Source organism: Hylobates moloch, unplaced genomic scaffold (assembly GCF_009828535.3).
Source record: "Hylobates moloch isolate HMO894 unplaced genomic scaffold, HMol_V3 SCAFFOLD_1, whole genome shotgun sequence".
Taxonomy (NCBI): domain Eukaryota; kingdom Metazoa; phylum Chordata; class Mammalia; order Primates; family Hylobatidae; genus Hylobates; species Hylobates moloch.
Window position 1 is genome coordinate 230,166,928 of NW_026652276.1, and position 17,677 is coordinate 230,184,604.

The 17,677-nt window shown below is 42.9% G+C and overlaps 1 non-coding gene across 1 annotated transcript; it reads left to right on the top strand.

Annotated features, from left to right (window-relative positions):
* The first annotated feature begins 3,041 nt into the window (after nt 1-3,041).
* Nucleotides 3,042-3,113, top strand: TRNAC-GCA (transfer RNA cysteine (anticodon GCA)). Its single transcript has one exon. It is a non-coding gene; the product is annotated as a tRNA-Cys (tRNA).
* Nucleotides 3,114-17,677: the final 14,564 nt, after the last annotated feature.

A 17,677-nucleotide genomic window follows, 5' to 3' on the forward strand; every position in this document is an offset into this window, starting at 1 on the left:
TTTGAGATAGGGTCTCGTTCTGTGGCCCAGGCTGGAGTGCAGTGCTGTGATGATGGGTCCCCGCAGCCTCAACCTCCCAGGCTCAAGCAGTCCTCCCTCCTCAGCCTCCCAAGTAGCTGGGACCACAGGCACGTGTCACCACACTTGGCTAATCTAAAAAAAAATTTTTTTGTAGAGTTGGGGTCTTGCCTTGTTGCCCAGGCTGGTTTCAAACTCCTGAGCTCAAGCAATCCTCCAGCCTCAGCCTCCCAAAGTGCTGGAATTACTGGTGTGAACCACTGCGCCCCGCTGTAGGGCTTTTACATCCCCATTTAACAAATGGTAGAACAGCTAGAACCTAGGCTGGTCCAAGAGAAAAGAGGGCTCAGTTAGCACTCAAGGAGGCGGCCACACTCACGGCTCCAGCTGGACCATCAGAAAGGAGGGCCGAAGGACTCCCACCCTGCTGCGGGGCAGCCCCTTCCGCCCCCTCCCAGAGCACTGCGGCTTCCTCCTCACTTGCTTCCTGCAGGTGAGAGGTGGTGGACAGGACCTATGAGGGTCTGGGCCAGCCTCCTGGCTTCATGGGTAAGGAATGGCGTTTTGTGTGGTGTGTGCGTCTCAGCCTTCACTGAGCATTCCTAACAGTTCTCTACTTCGCCACATGCAGTGAGGTCCACTTATTTTCTCCTGATCTGGGCTATTTCCTTCCCTTCCCTTACCCAGCCCTCCCTCTTCCTTGGGGAGCCAAGGTCTCCAGGGAAAGCTATTTATTTCCTGGCCAGAGAGGCCGCAGCCCTAGCAATCCCAGGGACCCCCACGTCTGCGCAGGCCAGCCAGGCTGGAGAAGCTGGAATTTCACAGCCTGGAGGTGATCAGGCCTGGTCAGGCGGCTTCACTCTTTTCTCTGCAGTCCCTGCCCTGGATGCAGGGACCAAGTAACCCCCTGCATGGGGACTGTATTAATTCCCTAGGGCTGCCGTACAGGGTATTACAAATGGAGTGGCTTGAAACAACAGCAGTTTATTCTTGGACAGTTCTGGGGACCAGAAGTCAGAAGTGGAGGTGCCAGTCAGGCCTGCTTCCTCGGAGACGCTGGGTAGAGCTCTTCCTTGCCTCCTCCCGGCTTCTGGTGTGGCCTGGCTCCTTGGTGCTTTTGGCTTACAGACATTCGCTCCAGTCTCTGCCTCCATCTTCTCATGACATTCTTTCTGTGTTTGTGTCTGTCTCCTTTCCTCTTCTTACAGGCACACCAGTGATATTGGATAAGGGCCCACCCTAATGATCTCATCTTGAGCTCATCATATCTGCAAAGACCCTGTTTCCAAATAAGGTCCCATTCACAGGTACCAGAGGTTAGAGCTTCAACATATCTTTTTAGGCGACCCATTTAACCCAAAGCAGGGACCTTGTCTCTTGGCGAACATGCACAGTGAAGACCACCCTTGAATACCAGAATTCCTCCCTTAAGTGGGCTATAATATGAAAAATATGGGAAGACATTCATGTGCGAAAGCCAGAATAGGGAGAAGGCACCTGGATTTGAACCCCAACTTCTTTTTTTAAATTTATTTTTATTTTTTATTTTTTTTTGAAACGGAGTCTCGCTCTGTCGCCCAGGCTGGAGTGCAGTGGCACAATCTCGGCTCACTGCAAGCTCCACCTCCCTGGTTCATGCCATTCTCCTGCCTCAGCCTCTCCGAGTAGCTGGGACTACAGGCGCCTGCCACCCCGCCCGGCTAATTTTTTATATTTTTAGTAGAGACGGGGTTTCATCGTGGTCTCGATCTCCTGACCTCGTGATCTACCCGCCTCGGCCTCCCAAAGTGCTGGGATTACAAGCGTGAGCCACCGCGCCCGGCCAGAACCCCAACTTCTTGACCTACAGTCCAGTGCCCTAAGCTGCAGCCCCAACACATCAGCAGTTCTTATGGGTCCTTTTCTCCAGTGGGGTCACACTCAGGGCCCATGTTGACTATTAATTCTGCAAGGAGGTCCTGCTGTACTGTAGGCCTTGGGCCTCGATGCCTCTCTAGGATCCTCCCCCATCTTCTCACCCAACACTCTGCAATGACGATCCTTGAAATTTCTTGTCAAGGCTGCACCTGAATCCATTGCTCTTGCTGCCATTTTCACATGGAATTCCTTCCCATCTGCCTTGTTTATTAAGTAAGCCCTTCAGAGTGCAAGGCCCATTTTGAATAGGGAACATACCATTACCCTAGTTTTGGTCAGGTGTGTCATTTACACCATCTCCTCTGTATTTCAAGAGCTATTATCATGAATTGCCATGACAGGCATTTCCACTAAACTTTTAGCTCCTGAGGCCGGGAATTGTGTGTCCCTTGTCTGGGACACAGGAGGCACCTACTAGTGCTCGTTGAATTAATGCATGAAACTCATCAAGGAATCTGGCTGTGCAGGGCTTCCCATGGCTCTGTTTAGCAGAGGCAGGAGGTTGCTAGTCTCTCTGAATATGTTCCACTCTACTGAGAATACTGAGAAGCCCCTAGGGCTGCAGTGATGGTCGCCCATGGCCATATCCTGGCTACTGCTGACTTCTTTTAGAGAACCACTTTTCTCCTCATACTATAGACATATATTCTGAGTGGAAGCAGATGTACTCTTAGAAGACCTTACTCCTGAAATGGTTATACCCCTTACATACCTTAACCCTTGGTGGTAGTGGCTGGTCATGGATAGGCACAGAACCCAAGCCAAACCAACCAGAGTCCTTCTGTAGAATTTTTTAGACTCAAGTCTTTTTCTCTCTGGCAATCAAAGTGTAGAGCTATGAACCTACAAATGTTGGAGGCAGGGTCTCAGCTGCGTGGAGAGATGGGTTTGAGACGTTAAAGCTAACTTAAGAGGGAACCAAAGAATAAAGCTACAGGGAGAGAGTCCTGAGAACATTTGAGTTCCTGGAAGTCAGCTTCTTGTCTGATATTTACATTACCTTTTATTTTCTATCAGCTGAAATTTAATCTCTGCCACTTACCATCATGTTAATACAACATGACTCCAAAGCTGAAATAAGATTATTAGGAAGCATGGTGGCAGTAGGGGGTATAGCTCAGTGGTAGAGCATTTGACTGCAGATCAAGAGGTCCCTGGTTCAAATCCAGGTGCCCCCTAATTTTTCTTCACTTCTAGAATGCATCTTTTGGGAGACAGTATTTGAGACAAAAAAGGAGATGGAGAAACAATGAAAGAAGCTTAAGAAGATGGAGAAAGGGATGCTGGGTAAAAAGAATCAACAACTGTCCACCAGAGGGAGTGATATGGTCAGGTTGAAATCTGGAAAAAAAAAAAAAAAAAATTCTAGTTTGGCCCAGCAGTGTCTGAGTTGGAGGAGAAGACAGAAAGAGACGCTAGACTACTGCAATAATGATGTGCTGAGCAGAGCTGGACTGAGTATTGTTCCTTCTCAACAATTAGCCTCACTGAAGGTCTAGTCCCAAAGCCCTTGCAATCTCTTGATATGGTTTGGTTCTGTGTTGTCACCCAAATCTCTTGTTGAATTGTAATCACATCTAGTGGGGGGTGATTATGGGGCAGATTTTTCCCTTGCTGTTCTTGTGGTAGTGAGTGAGTTCTCATGAGATCTGGTTGTTTGAGAGTGTGTAGCACTTTCCCCTTTACTCTCTTTCTTTCCTGCCAGCCCTTGAATATGTGCTTGCTTCTCATACCCCTTCTGCCATGATTATAAGTTTCCTGAGGCCTTCCCAGAAGCAGGCTGTACATCCCGCAGAACTGTGAGCCAATTACATCTATTTTCTTTATAAATTACCTAGTCTCAGGTATGTCTTTATAGCAGTGTGAGAACAAACACACTTCTCTTTCCCTTCCCCCATGCTGTGGACAAAGGTATCAACAAGAAAATTTTTCTTTGCTGGTCTCCGCATAAGCTCAAGCTCAAAAGAGCTGTTGGCCTGGGGTGCAGAGACCTCTCCTGGAGCCCTGAGACTAGGATGATGATCATGTTGTCCCTTGTGTATCCTGTATATATCTGCAGTGGGAACAGTTCTCTGGCCCATGAGCTCCTTGACTGCCAAAACAAAGTCTTCATCAGCTAGGGGTTCACAGAACATGACACAGATGGGAACAGGTAGGAGCTCAATAAATGTTTGTTGAATACATGAACTAGTGATGACCTTTTTAAAAAATTTTAAATTTTAAACTCAAGGGGTACATGTACAGATTTGTTACATGGGTATATTGAGTCATGCTGATGTTTGGGCTTCTAATGATCTCATTGCCAAACAGGTAGTTTATTAACCCTTCTCCCACTCCCTCCCTCTCCCCTTTTGGATTCCCCAATGCTTATTGTTCCCCTCTCTCTGTCCATGTGTATCTAATGTTTAGCTCCCACTTAAAAGTGAGAACATGTGGCATTTGGTTTTTTGTTTCTGCGTTAACTCACTTAGGATAATGGCCTCCAGCTGATCCATGTGGTTGCAAATGATGTGATTTCATATTTTTTTGTGACTGTGCAGTATTCCATAGTATATATGTACCACATTGTTTTTTGACAAGGCCTTGCTTTGTCACCCAGGCTAGAGTGCGGTGGTGCAATCATGGCAATCATGGGTCTCTGCAGCCTCGACCTCCTGGGCTCAAGCAATCCTCCCACTTCAGGCTTCTGAGTAGCTGGGACTACAGGCATGCACCACCATGCACCATGCCTGGCTATTTTAAAAAAATTTTTGTAGAGATGGGGGTATCACTATGTTGACTAGGCTGTTCTCAAGCTCCTGGACTCAAGAGATCCTCCTGCCTTGGCCACCCAAAGTGTGGGATTATAGGCATGAGCCACCATGCCTGGCCCCATATTCTCTTTATCCTATCACTGGTGATGGGCACCTGGGTTGATTCCATGTCTTTTTTTTTTTTTTTTTTTTTTTTTGAGACAGAGTCTTGCTCTGTCCCCTAGGCTGGAGTGCAGTGGCATGATCTCGGCTTACTGCAACCTCTCCCTCCCAGGTTCAAGCAATTCTCCCACCTCAGCCTCCCAAGTAGCTGGGATTACAGGCACCTGCCATCATCCCGGCTAAGTATTGTATAGTAGCGACAGGGTTTTCTCATGTTGGCCCGGCTGGCCTTGAACTCTTGACCTCAGGTAATCCACCTGCCTTGGCCTCCCAAAGTGCTGGGATTACAGGCATAAGCCACTGCGCCCAGGCTTCCATGTCTTTGCTCTTGTGAATAGTGCTGTGATAAACATACAAGTGAAGGTGTCTTTTTGGCAGAATGATTTATTTTCCTTTGGGTATATACCCAGTAGTGGGATTGCTGGGTTGAATGGTAATTCTATGTGTAGTTTTTTAGGAAATCTCTAAATTGCTTTCTACGGGGGCTGAACTAATTTATCTTCCCACCAATAGTGTATAAGCATTCCTTTTTCTTTGCAACCTATCAACATCTGTTATTTAAAAAATTTTTAATAATAGCTATTCAGATTGGTGTGAGATGGTATCTCATTGTAGTTTTTTTTTGCATCTCTCTGATGATTTATAATGTTGAGCATTTAAAAAACATGTTTGTTGGCTACTGGTGTGTCTTCTTTTGAGAAGTGTCTGATCATGTCCTTTGCCAACTTTTTAATGCAGTTATTTGTCTTTTTCTTATTGATTTATGTTTCTCATAGATTCTGGATATTAGACCCTTGTTGGATGCATAGTTTGCAAATATTTTCCCCCATTTTGTAGCGTGTCTACTCTGTCGATAGTCTTTTTGTTTTCGTTTTTGTTTTTTGCTGTGCAGAAGCTCTTTAGTTTAATTAGGTCCCACTAGTCAATTTTTTGTTTTTGTTGCATTTGCTTTTGAGGACTTAGTCATAAACTCTTTGCCTAGGTCAATGTTTAGAAGAGTATTTCCTAGGTTTTCTTCTAGAATAAGACATTTAAGTCTTTAATCCATCTTGAGTTAACTTTTGTTTATGGCGAGAGGTGGGGGTCCAGTTTCATTCTTCTGCATATGGTTAGCCAGTTTTCCCAGCACCACTTACTGAATAGGCTATCCTTTCCCCATTAAAAAAAAATCTATTTTGCTGAAGATCAATTGGTTATAGATGTGGCTTTATTTCAGTGGTCTCTATTCTGTTCCATTGGGCTATGTGTCTATTTTTGTACCAGTACTGTGCCATTTTAGTTACTGTAGCCTGTAGTATAGTTTCAAGTTGGGTAATGTGATGCCTCCACCTTTGCTCTTTTTACTTAGGATTGCTTTGGCTACTTGGGCACTTCTATGGTTCCATATGAATTAAGTTAAATTTATTTATTTATTATTTATTTATTTATTTTTTAAGACAGGGTGTTGCTCTGTCGCCTAGGCTGGAAGGCAGTGGCACAATTTTGGCTCACTGCAACCTCCACCTCTTTTGCTCAAGTGATCCTTGCACCTCAGCCTCCTGAGTAGCTGGGACTACAGGTGCACACAACCATGTCCAGCTAATTTTTGTTTTTTTTGTTTTTTTTTTTGTTTTTTTTTGAGACGGAGTCTCGCTCTGTCACCCAGGCTGGAGTGCAGTGGCACAATCTCGGCTCACTGCAAGCTCCGCCTCCCGGGTTCACGCCATTCTCCTGCCTCAGCCTCTCCGAGTAGCTGGGACGACAGGCGCCCGCCACCGCGCCCGGCTAATTTTTTGTATTTTTTTAGTAGAGACGGGGTTTCACCGTGGTCTCGATCTCCTGACCTCGTGATCCGCCCGCCTCGGCCTCCCAAAGTGCTGGGATTACAAGCGTGAGCCACCGCGCCTGGCCAATTTTTGTATTTTTTTGTAGACATGCGGTTTCACCCTGTTGCCCTGGCTGGCCTGACACTCCTGGGCTCAAGCAATCCGCCCACCTCAGCCTCCCAAAGTGCTGGGATTATAAGCATGAGCCACAACACCTGGCCCCATATAAATTTTAGAATAGTTTTTTCTAATTCTGTGAAAAATGATGTTGGTAATTTGATAGGACTAACATTAAATCTGTAGATTGCTTTGGGCAGTATGGCCGTTTTAATGATATTGATTCTTCTAATCCATGAGCGTGGAATATTTTTTCAATTTGTTTGTGTCATCTGATTTCTTTTATCAGTATTTTGTAGTTCTTTTTGTAGAGGTCTTTCAACTCCTTGGCTAGATGTATTTTTGCATGTGTGGCTATTATAAATGGGATTGTATTCCTGATTTGGCTCTTAGCTGGAATGTTGTTGGTGTGTAGAAATGCTACTGAATTTTGCCTGTTGATTTTGTGTCCTGAAACTTTACTGAAGTAGTTTACCAGGTCTAGGAGTCTTTTGGTAGAATCTTTAGGGTTTTCTAGGTATAGAATCATATTGTCAGTGAAGAGAAATAATGTGACTTCCTCTTTTCCTATTTGGTTGCCTTTTCTTGCCTGATTGCTCTGGCTAGGACTTCCAGTACTATGTTAAATAGGAGTGATGATAATGAACATCCTTGTCTTGCTCCAGTTCTTAGGGGGAATGCTTCCAACTTTTGCCCATTCAGTATAACATTGACGTGGGTTTGTCAGAGATGACTCATTATTTTGAAGTATGTTCCTTTGATGCCTAGTTTATTGAAGGTTTTTGTCATGAAAGGATGTTGGATTATATTAAATGCCTTTTTTTGCATCTGTTGAGATGATCATATGGCTTTTGTTTTAAATTCTGTTTATGTGTTGAGTCACATTTATCGATTGCATATGTTGAACCATTCTTGCATCCCATGAATAAAGCCCTCTTGATTGTGGTGAATTAGCTTTTTGATGTGTTGCTGAATTCAGTACGATATTATTTTGTTGAGGATTTTTATGTCTATGTTCATCAGGAATAATATTGGTTTATAGTTTTATTTTTTTGTTGTATCTTTGCCAGATTTTGGTGTCAGGGTGATACTGTTTTCATAGAATGAGTTAGGGAGGAGTCCCTCCTCCTCAATTTTTGGGAATTGTTCCATTGGGATTGGCACTAGCTCTTCTTTGTACATCTAGTGGAATTTGGCTGTGAATCCATCTGGTCCAGGGCATTTTTTGGGTAGGTTTTTAATTACTTATTTAATTTCATTACTTGATATTGGCCTGTTCAGGAATTCTGTTTCTTCCTGGTTCACTCTTGGGATATTGTGTGTTTCCGGGAACTTATCCATTTCCTCTAGATTTTCTAGTTTGTGTGCAAAAAGATGTTCATAGTAGTCTCTAAGAACCTTTTGTATTTCTGTAAGATCAGTTGTGATGTCTCCTTTTTAATTTCTGATTGTGCTTATTTGGATCTTCTCTTTTTTCTTTTGTTACTTTAGTTAGCAGTCTATCAATCTTGTTTATCCTTTCAAATTACCAATTTTTGGTCTTGTTGTTTCTTTCTATGGCTTTTTGGGGGTCTCAGTTTCATTTAGTTTTGCTCTGATTTTGGTTATCTTTTCTTCTGCTAGCTTTGGGTGTAGTTTGTTCTCGTTTTTCTAGTTCCTTTAGCTGCAAAGTTAAGTTTTTAATTTAAGATCTTTCTACCTTCTTTATGTAGGCGTTTAATACTGCTTTTGCTGCATCCCAAAGGTTTTGGTGTGGTGTGTCTCTACTTTCTTTGTTTCAGATAATTTTTTAATTTCTGCTTTAATTTTGTTGTTTACAAAAAAGTCATTCAGGAGCAAGTTGTTTAGTTTTTGTGTATTCGTGTGGTTTTGAGAGTTCCTCTGATATTTATTTCTATTTTTATTCCACTGTGGTCTGAGAAGATGCTTGGTATAATTTTGATTTTTTAGAATTTTGTGAGACTTGCTCTATGACCAAGCACCTGGTCAATCTTAGAGTATGTCCCATGTGCAGAAGAGAAGAATGCACGTTCTGTGGTAATTTGGGTGGAGTGTTCTGCAGACATCTATTAGATCTAATTGGTCAAGTGTCAAATTTAAGTCTGGAATTTCTCTGTTAGTTTTCTACCTCCCTGACCTAATTCTGTCAGTGGGGTGCTGAAGTCACCACAATTATTATATCAAAATCTTTTCTTAGGTCTAGAAGTAATTGTTTTATAAATCTGGGTGCTCCAATGTTGGGTGAGTATATACTTAGGATAATTAAGTCTTTTTTTTTTTTTTCTGAGATGGAGTCTCACTCTGCCGCCCAGGCTGGAGTGTGGTGGCGTGATCTTCGCTCACTGCAACCTCCACCTCCTGGGTTCAAGCAGTTCTCCTGCCTCAGCCTTCTGAGTAGGTGGGATTACAGACATGCACCACCATACCCGGCTAATTTTTGTATTTTTTAATAGAGATGGGGTTTCACCATGTTGGCCAGGCTGGTCTCGAACTCCTGGCCTTAAGCAATCCACCTACCTCAGCCTCCCAAAGTGTTGGGATTATAGATGTGAGGCACTGTGCCTGGGCCAGGATGGTTAAGTCTTCTTGTTGAATTGAATCCTTTATCATTATGTAATGTCCTTCTTTGTCCTTTTTTACTCTTGTTAGTTTGAAATCAATTTTATCTGATAGGAGAATAGTAACTTCTGTTCTTTTTTTGTTTTCCATTTGCATCACAGATCTTTCTCCATTCCTTTGCTTTAAGGCTGTGGATGTCATTACATGTGAGATGGGTGTCTTAAAGACAGCAGAAGCAAGGGTCTTGTTTTTTAAAAATGCAATTTGCCACTCTGTGCCTTTTAAGTGGAGTGTTTAGGCAGTTTGCTTTCAAGGTTAATGTTTATATGTGAGGTTTTGTTCCTGTCATAGTATTGCCATTTAGTTGCTTTGTAGTTTCAATTGTGTAGTTGCTTTCTGCAGTCTGTGGGCTATGTGCTTGCATGTGCCTTTGTGGAGGCAAATTTCATTCTTTTGTTTCCATGTTTAGAACTCTGTTAAGCATCTCTTGTAGGGTCAGTCTGGTGGTGACAAATTCCCTTAGCAAATTGCTTATCTGAGAAAGACTTTATTTCTCTTTTGTTTACAAAGCTTACTTCGGTGGGATATAAAATTCTTAGCTGGCATTCCTTTTCTTTAAGAATGCTAAAAATGGGCCCCCAATCTCTTCTGGCTTGTAAGGTTTATGCTGAGAAGTCCACTGTTAGTCTGATGGGTTTTCCTTTGTAAGTAATATAACCCTTTTCTCTAGTTGCCATTAAGATTTTTTTTTTCTTTCACTTTGACCTTGGATAGTCTGGTGACCATGTGCCTTGGGGATGATTGTCTTGTGCAGTATCTCGCAAGTGTTCTCTGGATTTCTTTTTCCTGCCTGTTGATCTCTCTAGCAAGATCGGGGAAGTTTTCCTGAATTATACCCTCAAATATATTTTCCACGTTGCTTATTTTTTCTTCTTTTCTCTCAAGAATGCCAGTAAGTCATAGATTTGGTTGCTTTACACAATCCCAAATTTCTTGAAGGCTTTGTTCATTTAAAAAGAATACTTAAAAAATTTGTGTGTGTTGAGTCAAAAGAGTGGTCTTTGAGCTCTGAAATTCTTTATTCTGCTTGGCCTAGTCTGTTGTTAAGGCTTCCAACTGTATATTGAAATTCCTGTAGGGAGTCTTTCAATTCCAGAAGTTTTGTTTGGTTCTTTCTTAATATAGCTGTGTCTTCTTTCAAATCTTGGATGGTTTTTCTGGCTTCTTTGTGTTGGATTTCAACTTTCTCTTGGATCTCATTGAGTTTCCTTGCCATCCATATTTTAAATTCTATATCTGTCATTTCAGACATTTCATTCTGGTTAGGATCCATTGCTTAGAAGCTGGTGGGATACTTTGGAGGTGATGAAACACCCTGGCTTTTTGTATTGCCAGAGTTCTTGTGCTGGCTCCTTTTCAGCTGAGAGAGCTGATGCTTTTTTTTCTAATTTGCTATCATTTAGGTGGAAGTTCTTGATATTTTATTCTTTTATCCCTTAGGGGTATGACTCTGGTGTATATTGTGTGTGACTGATTGGTTGGCTATGTTTCTGGGTGCTTTCAGGATACCAAGGCTCTGTATTGTTCCTTGGATGCAGATAGGCAGCTTTCTCAGATGTGGCTTGTAGTAGTGATGTAATTTTGCTTGGTGGCGTAAGTCAGGCTGCAGTCTAGTAGATGCCCTTAAGAGTAAGAGCCGACAGGGAGGGGTGGGAGTAGAGGCAATGGAAAAATGAAAAGAGCGCCCTCTTCAGGCATGCATTCATCTTCAGTGGGGTGGAGCAGCTGGAGAAGCTGTCTCTTTCCACCCCAACAGGAGGAGCCACTGCTGAGTATGCACCAGTGCACCGAGGAGGGCACCAGGGATAAGAGATGACCCCCTCTTGATGTCTGTTCTGGGCTTTGGTGTGTGCCCCCTGCAGAAGCTAGCATGGTGCTTGCATTTCCTTTGACCTAAGGGTGGCTTTGAAATTCTGTGCTCCCCACCTTCTTAGAGGGGACCATGCCAAGAGTTAGATTTCCATGGGAGTGGAGTGCACTGCCCTCTAGCTTCTCAAATGGTGGTGGGGCACTTTCCCCCAACTGACCAAGAGAGTAGGCTGGGGCACCCAGCAATGACACATACAAACTGGTTCCAGGTCACAAAACTGCCCCTGGCTGCCAGTCTTGCCACCCAGGGGAAACCTTGGCTTCAGCAGCTCTCCTCCTGCTGTAGCCCTGCAACAGGAGAGAGCCTAATTCCTGCACCTACCGCTGGGCACCTCCATGTTTGCTGCTCAATTCTGGCTGTGGAGGGCTTTTCCCCCATTCCAAAGCAAGTGCTCCGATGTCTAGCCTGAGACTAAAATGCCTGTTATGGCCACTGCTGCCACGTTGCCAAATAATGTCTCTAAACTCTCAAAATGGTGCCAGCTGTGAGCTTGTGACTGGAGAGGGTGGAGCCCCTCTCAGGAAAGCATGGAAAAAAGCTGTGGGGAGTGTGGTTTGCTTGACTGTCAGTCTCACAGAAACCTGTGGCAGGGCACTGGCTATTGTTCTAGGTATGCACAGGAGAGTCTGGCTTCCTTGTCCCTCAGCCGGGCAGTGGCCATGGCCACATCAGTTTAAATTCAGGCTGAAGGCGGGGCCCAACCCAGTGTTACACCCTCAAAATGGCATCTCGGGCCTAGGACCAGAGAGAGAATGGGGCACCACCCAGGCAAGCAGTGTGAGCAAGAAGCTGTGGGGAGTGCAGTGCGCTTGCATCCCAATCTCAACAGCAGCTCATAGCAGTGTGGCAAGTACCCTCCTGGATGCACGGAAGTGCCCATTCTCCCTCCTCCCTCCTTGGAACATTGCAGCAGCTGCAGCCATGTCTATAGATCCCAGGAATCTGAGACAGCAGGTCATTGCTGGGGAAAAGCCATATAACTGTGTTGACTAGACTCACCTGTGACCGCTATTGGCACTTAACATTGCCAGGCAAACCTGTTAGTTTATGTAATACTCTTGCCTTATCACCTCCTGAGATGGCTATTTTACCTCTTCTATTCTCTTCTCAAATCTTCAACATGCCCTTCTCATCTTCTATTGTAGTTAAATATGCAAAAGTTGTCAGAATCAAAGTGGAATCACTTGCGTTAAAAAACCCTTACAAATAGAGTTGGGGAAGGGCATGAGGGAGGGTTCTCCGCACCAGTGCCTGATGAGAAGGACTATCACGGAAGACTGCAAGACCCACAAGCTTCCACAAAGGTAACCGCAACCTTACACACACACAAAACATACTTTTGTGAGAACATCTGTCCAGAAACTGCTCATCTTGGACTGGCACCCTCTTATTATTGATCCCTAGTGCCAAAGATAATTGTCTGAAAGCAATTGTATAATTCTCCTTACTTTTTTCATTAAAAACCTTTGTTTTTCTTTACCTCCGTGAATACACACATAGTTACTATGGCACACATCTTCCCATTGGAATGCTCTATTTCCAATAAGCATAATTTTTAAAGAGTCTCCCTCTGTATTTCTTAGTTTGACAAAATCTCGAGTGGGACTGAAGTGAGCTCAGTTTGAACGGGTTGGTGGCTCCGGGAATCAAGTGTGGTACCACCTGAGCTCTTTGCACTCTGCTTCTGTCAGTTACCTTTTCTGCCCTGGTGAATCTCCTCTTGAGTTTTTGGACTCCCTGTCTTTGATGAGTTCTTTTTTATTTTATTCATGTTCTGATTTGGTTATAAGGCCACCTCAATAAAGAACTTTGCATCTCTCCTGGGATGACAGAAGACTTTGTTTTTCTGGCAAACCATTTCGGGTATAAGAACAATGTCCTTCTGGTTTCAGTACTCTGGTTTCTATAGAATTTATGTTCTGTCTGGTTCTCCATGCCTGGTTTAATATTTTGTTTGGTCTGTGCATTAGTCTGTTTTTGCATTGCTATAAAGAAATACCTGCGACTGGATAATTTATAAAGAAAAGAGGTTTGATTGGCTCACAGCTCTTCAAGCTGTACAGGAAGCATGATGCTAGCACTGCTTGGCTTCTGGGGAGGCCTTAGGGAACTTTCAACAATCGTGGAAGGTGAAGGGGAAGCGGGCACTTCTGTGGTGGAGCAGGAGCAAGCCGGGCAGGGGAGGTGCTACATACCTTTTTTTTTTTTTTCAGTTTCCAAATGGTTATTTTATCAGATTGTTTGAACATTTAATTTATCCTGTTTGCAATCCAAAGTAGTTACCTGAAGCTTGCTGTTTTGTGTGTATGTGTGTGTTTACTTGTATATTTATTTTTCTAAACTCTTTGGCACAATTTTCTGGGGGCGTTCAGACTGCCACAATACAAGTCAGGAGAGGGTGTTTTCTTTGTGCTGCCAATTCTGATCATTTAAATTTTGGTTTGGTTTGTGACTTTTTTTGTTTTTGAAGTCTGAGTTATTTGTAACAATTGTACTTACATTTTTCTATATCCTCTAACGCCAGAGTTTTCTTTTTCTCCCCCTCCCCCCCGCACTTCTACATTCACAGTTGAACCGTATTAGGAAAGGCACCTTACTGAAAAGATCAGGATAGGAGCTCTGACCATTCGTCAGTGTTTTCCCTAGAGTAAAAAAAAACAAACAAAAACAAAACAAAACCTAAAGAGCGTCTTTCCTCTGTGTTTTTGTTTGTTTGTTTTTTTACATCTCTTGTGCCGCATCAGTAGACAGAACTTCGGTTAGTTTTATGAAATGCAACATCTAACCCCTTGTTTTCTGGGAAAAAGAAACTGCAATGACTTGAAGTTGAGAATGTGGATACCGCCTCACTCACACACACTCATTCTCAGACTGTGAAAAATCCCTCACCCTCTTTCTAGCTGGCAAGCATACAGTACCATGTGGCAAAGGTACAGCGAAGGTGGGCTTGAGACCCAGGCTCCATCTTTCTCCTCAGTAGCAAAGGCCAGGCTGCCTTTTACAACAAAGCACCACAGCTGAACCCAGTCCCTCCTCCTCCCCGAAACCAGGCATTCCACTCAGCACTGGCCAAAGACAGAAAAGCTACTTCTAGCCTCTCGTGGGAAGAGATAGCTTTCTTTCTTTTTCTTTCTCTCTCTCTCTCTTTCTTTCTTTCTTTCTTTCTTTCTTTTCTCTCTTTCTCTTTCTTTCTTTCTCTTTCTTTTCTTCTTCATTGTTTTTCTCTTTTCCAAGATGGCCGACGTTATGGTTTTCTACAAAGTCAGTGCTTACATAGCTCACTAACAGCACTGCTGTTGGCGGCTGCGGCTGCTGCTGTGGCAGGATTTTCAATGTGGTGTGTTTTCAAGCCTCACTCACTCATCATCTCATTCCCAAACATTCAGCATCCACGCACACTCCTCACTTCCAGGTTTTTCAAAAGATTGGAGATTTCCAGTGGGGGTCCCTCTGGGGGGGTTATCATCCCAATGGTAACAGATCAAGCTTGGTCCTTCAGTTTCCTCAATTCTTTTGTTGCCCATGTAGCAAGGGTTTTTGCTTTGTTAATCTTTGATCTCCGCCCTTCAGTTAACAATTCATGGATCATTGGCCTAGCTTCTACTAATTTCAGTACATCCTTCCCAAATGCTGTACGTAAGTCCCCTATTAGTCCAGCAGCACAAGCTACTACTCCATCTGTATGATCCTCATCTCCAGCAATGTGGTCAATGAAAAGTTCTCAAGAGAACTCACTCACTATCATGGGAACAGCACCGAGGGGATGGTGCTAAACCATTCATGAGAAACCACCCCCATGATCCAGTTGCCTCCCACTAGGCCCCTCTCCAACATTGGGGATTACAATTTGACATGAGATTTGAGTGGGGACACAGATCCAAACCGTATCAGTCTGCATACTTGGCTTAAAATTTTTATCAACACTCTTACTTTTGGTTTCATTTTGGTCAGGTCACGTGTATCTGTAAGTGATTTGGCTCTTTTCTCCCTTGTTTCTGAACATGTACTGAGAGGAAAAAAAACATTCTAAATGGTGGGCATAAGATGACCAATTAAAAGCTACTAGGTGGTCACTGCTATCTATCATGCCAGTTCCAATTACTGACATTCTTTGACAGGATTTCTAGGGTTTTTTTTGCCCTTGAGAGATAAACAAGAAGTGGAATGCAATGATCAAATTCTAAAGGCATACCACAAAAACCTTCCTTTGGGATTCCAGTCGGCTGTATTATAGTTGATTCTCATGCACATTTTAAAACTGATAGGCAAATTACACCAAGAAAAATTTAGAGCACAAATGGTCATTATTCACAGGCTCTAAGAAAACTGCAACCAACTATAGGGTTAACATGTAGATTCTTCCAAGTTCTCTCTCTACTTTTTTCTGCTTATTTTGACTCTGAAGACTTTTCTCCTGGCGTTAGGATGAATTCACTGGTTATGGCATTCCAGCCTCTCTATTTAAATATATATATGTATATTTAATATATATATTTATATAAAATACATATTATATTTTAAATATATATATTTAAATAAAGATAGGGTCTCACTCTGTCACCTAGGCTAGAGTACAATGGCATGATCCTAGCTCACTGCAGCCTCCCACTCCTGGGATCAAGTGATCTTCCTGCCTTAGCCTCTTGAGTAGCTAGGACCACATGTGAGCACAATCACACCAGCTAATTTTGTTATTTTTTTGTAGAGACAGGGGCCTCACTACGTTACCCGGGATGGTCTTGGACTCCTGACCTCAAGCCATCCTCCTGCCTCAGCCTCCCACAGCTGGGATTATAGGCATGAGCCACCATGTCCTGCCCCTAGCCAAGATTATTTAAAATGGAGTCTTAAAGGGCTTTCAAATTAATAGCTTTACAAATTACAATTGCTCCATGACAACGAACAACCTAGACACCTTTTGGAAATGAAAATTTAGGTTTGCCCAACTAATGACTGCTCAAGGTGATGGAAAAATTAATTAAAGATTGACATTCTAAAAAGAACTAAATAAATATTTATAAAAGGCTACCAGATCAAACAAGTCAAAGCCTTGAGCTCAGAGTAATAATATAAGGAAGGTATCTCCACCCAGCATAAAAATTGCTTTACCGGCCAGGCGCGGTGGCTCATACCTGTAATCTCAGCACTTTGGGAGGCCGAGGCAGGCGGATCATGAGGTCAGGAGATCAAGACCATCCTGGCTAACACGGTGAAACCCGTCTCTACTAAAAATACAAAAAAAAATTAGCCGGGCATGGTGGCAGGCGCCTGTAGTCCCAGCTACTCAGGAAGCTGAGGCAGGAGAATGGCATGAAACCAGGAGGCGGAGCTTGCAGTGAGCCAAGATAGCACCACTGCAGTCCGGCCTGGGCAAAAGAGTGAGACTCTGTGTCAAAAAAAAAAAAAAAAAATTGCTTTACCACATAGTGGCAAAGCAATTAAATGAACACTCACAGAAAATATATAATAATTAACCCAAATACCTTTTAGTTTATGTGACACATAAGTCTTTGATAAATAAGCTAGTTTTAATTTGTTGATAGAAAGGCCTTTAAAATGGTCAGCATATACTTTTGCCTGGGTTTGCTGGCCAGGTAAGATTATTTTATGTTATTATTATTTTTTTGAGACAGTGTCTTACTCTGTCATCCGGGCTGGAGTGCAGTGGCATGATCTTGGCTCATGGCAACCTCTGCTTCCCAGGTTCAAGCGGTTCTCCTGCCTCAGCATCCTGAGTAGCTGGGATTGCAAGTATCTGCCACCATACCCAGCTAATTTTTGTATTTTTAGTAGAGATAGGGTTTTGTCATGTTGGCCAGGCTGGTCTCGAGCTCCTGACCTCAGGTGATCCACCTGCCTCAGCCTTCCAAAGTGCTGGGATTACAGGCATGAGCCACTGTGCCTGGCCTGGCCAAATGGGATTATATTTGCCTCTGCTAAATGGTTTAAAGTCATAAAACTAGAAGCCGTGCCCCCAAACAGAATAATTTTTTTTGTAACTCTTTGATAAATAAGACTAATTTAACATTGTTGATTTAGTAAAAACAGTTGTATCTTCTGAGGTATTGGCAAAATACCCACATATGTAAAGTTACTTGTTACTCAGGTGAATACCTGATATTCACAGGCTACAGAAAAGGGCTAACTGGGAAATGACTTAAAATGATGACTAGTTTTGTCTACTATTTTAGTTTTCATAAGTAATCTGGGTATAATTGTTTAAAATAAATCAGTATAAATGGGATTCACATTTATAAACTTTTCATGCAATTTAAAATCTTAACATTATTAAATTAAGTGATACTAAATGTCTGGGTTATTTTTAAGTAAGACAAAATACTAAAACATAAATTGTTAAACATAAATATAAGTTTATTCTTGGCTTAAATTTTATAGGAAGACTAAATAAATTTAGA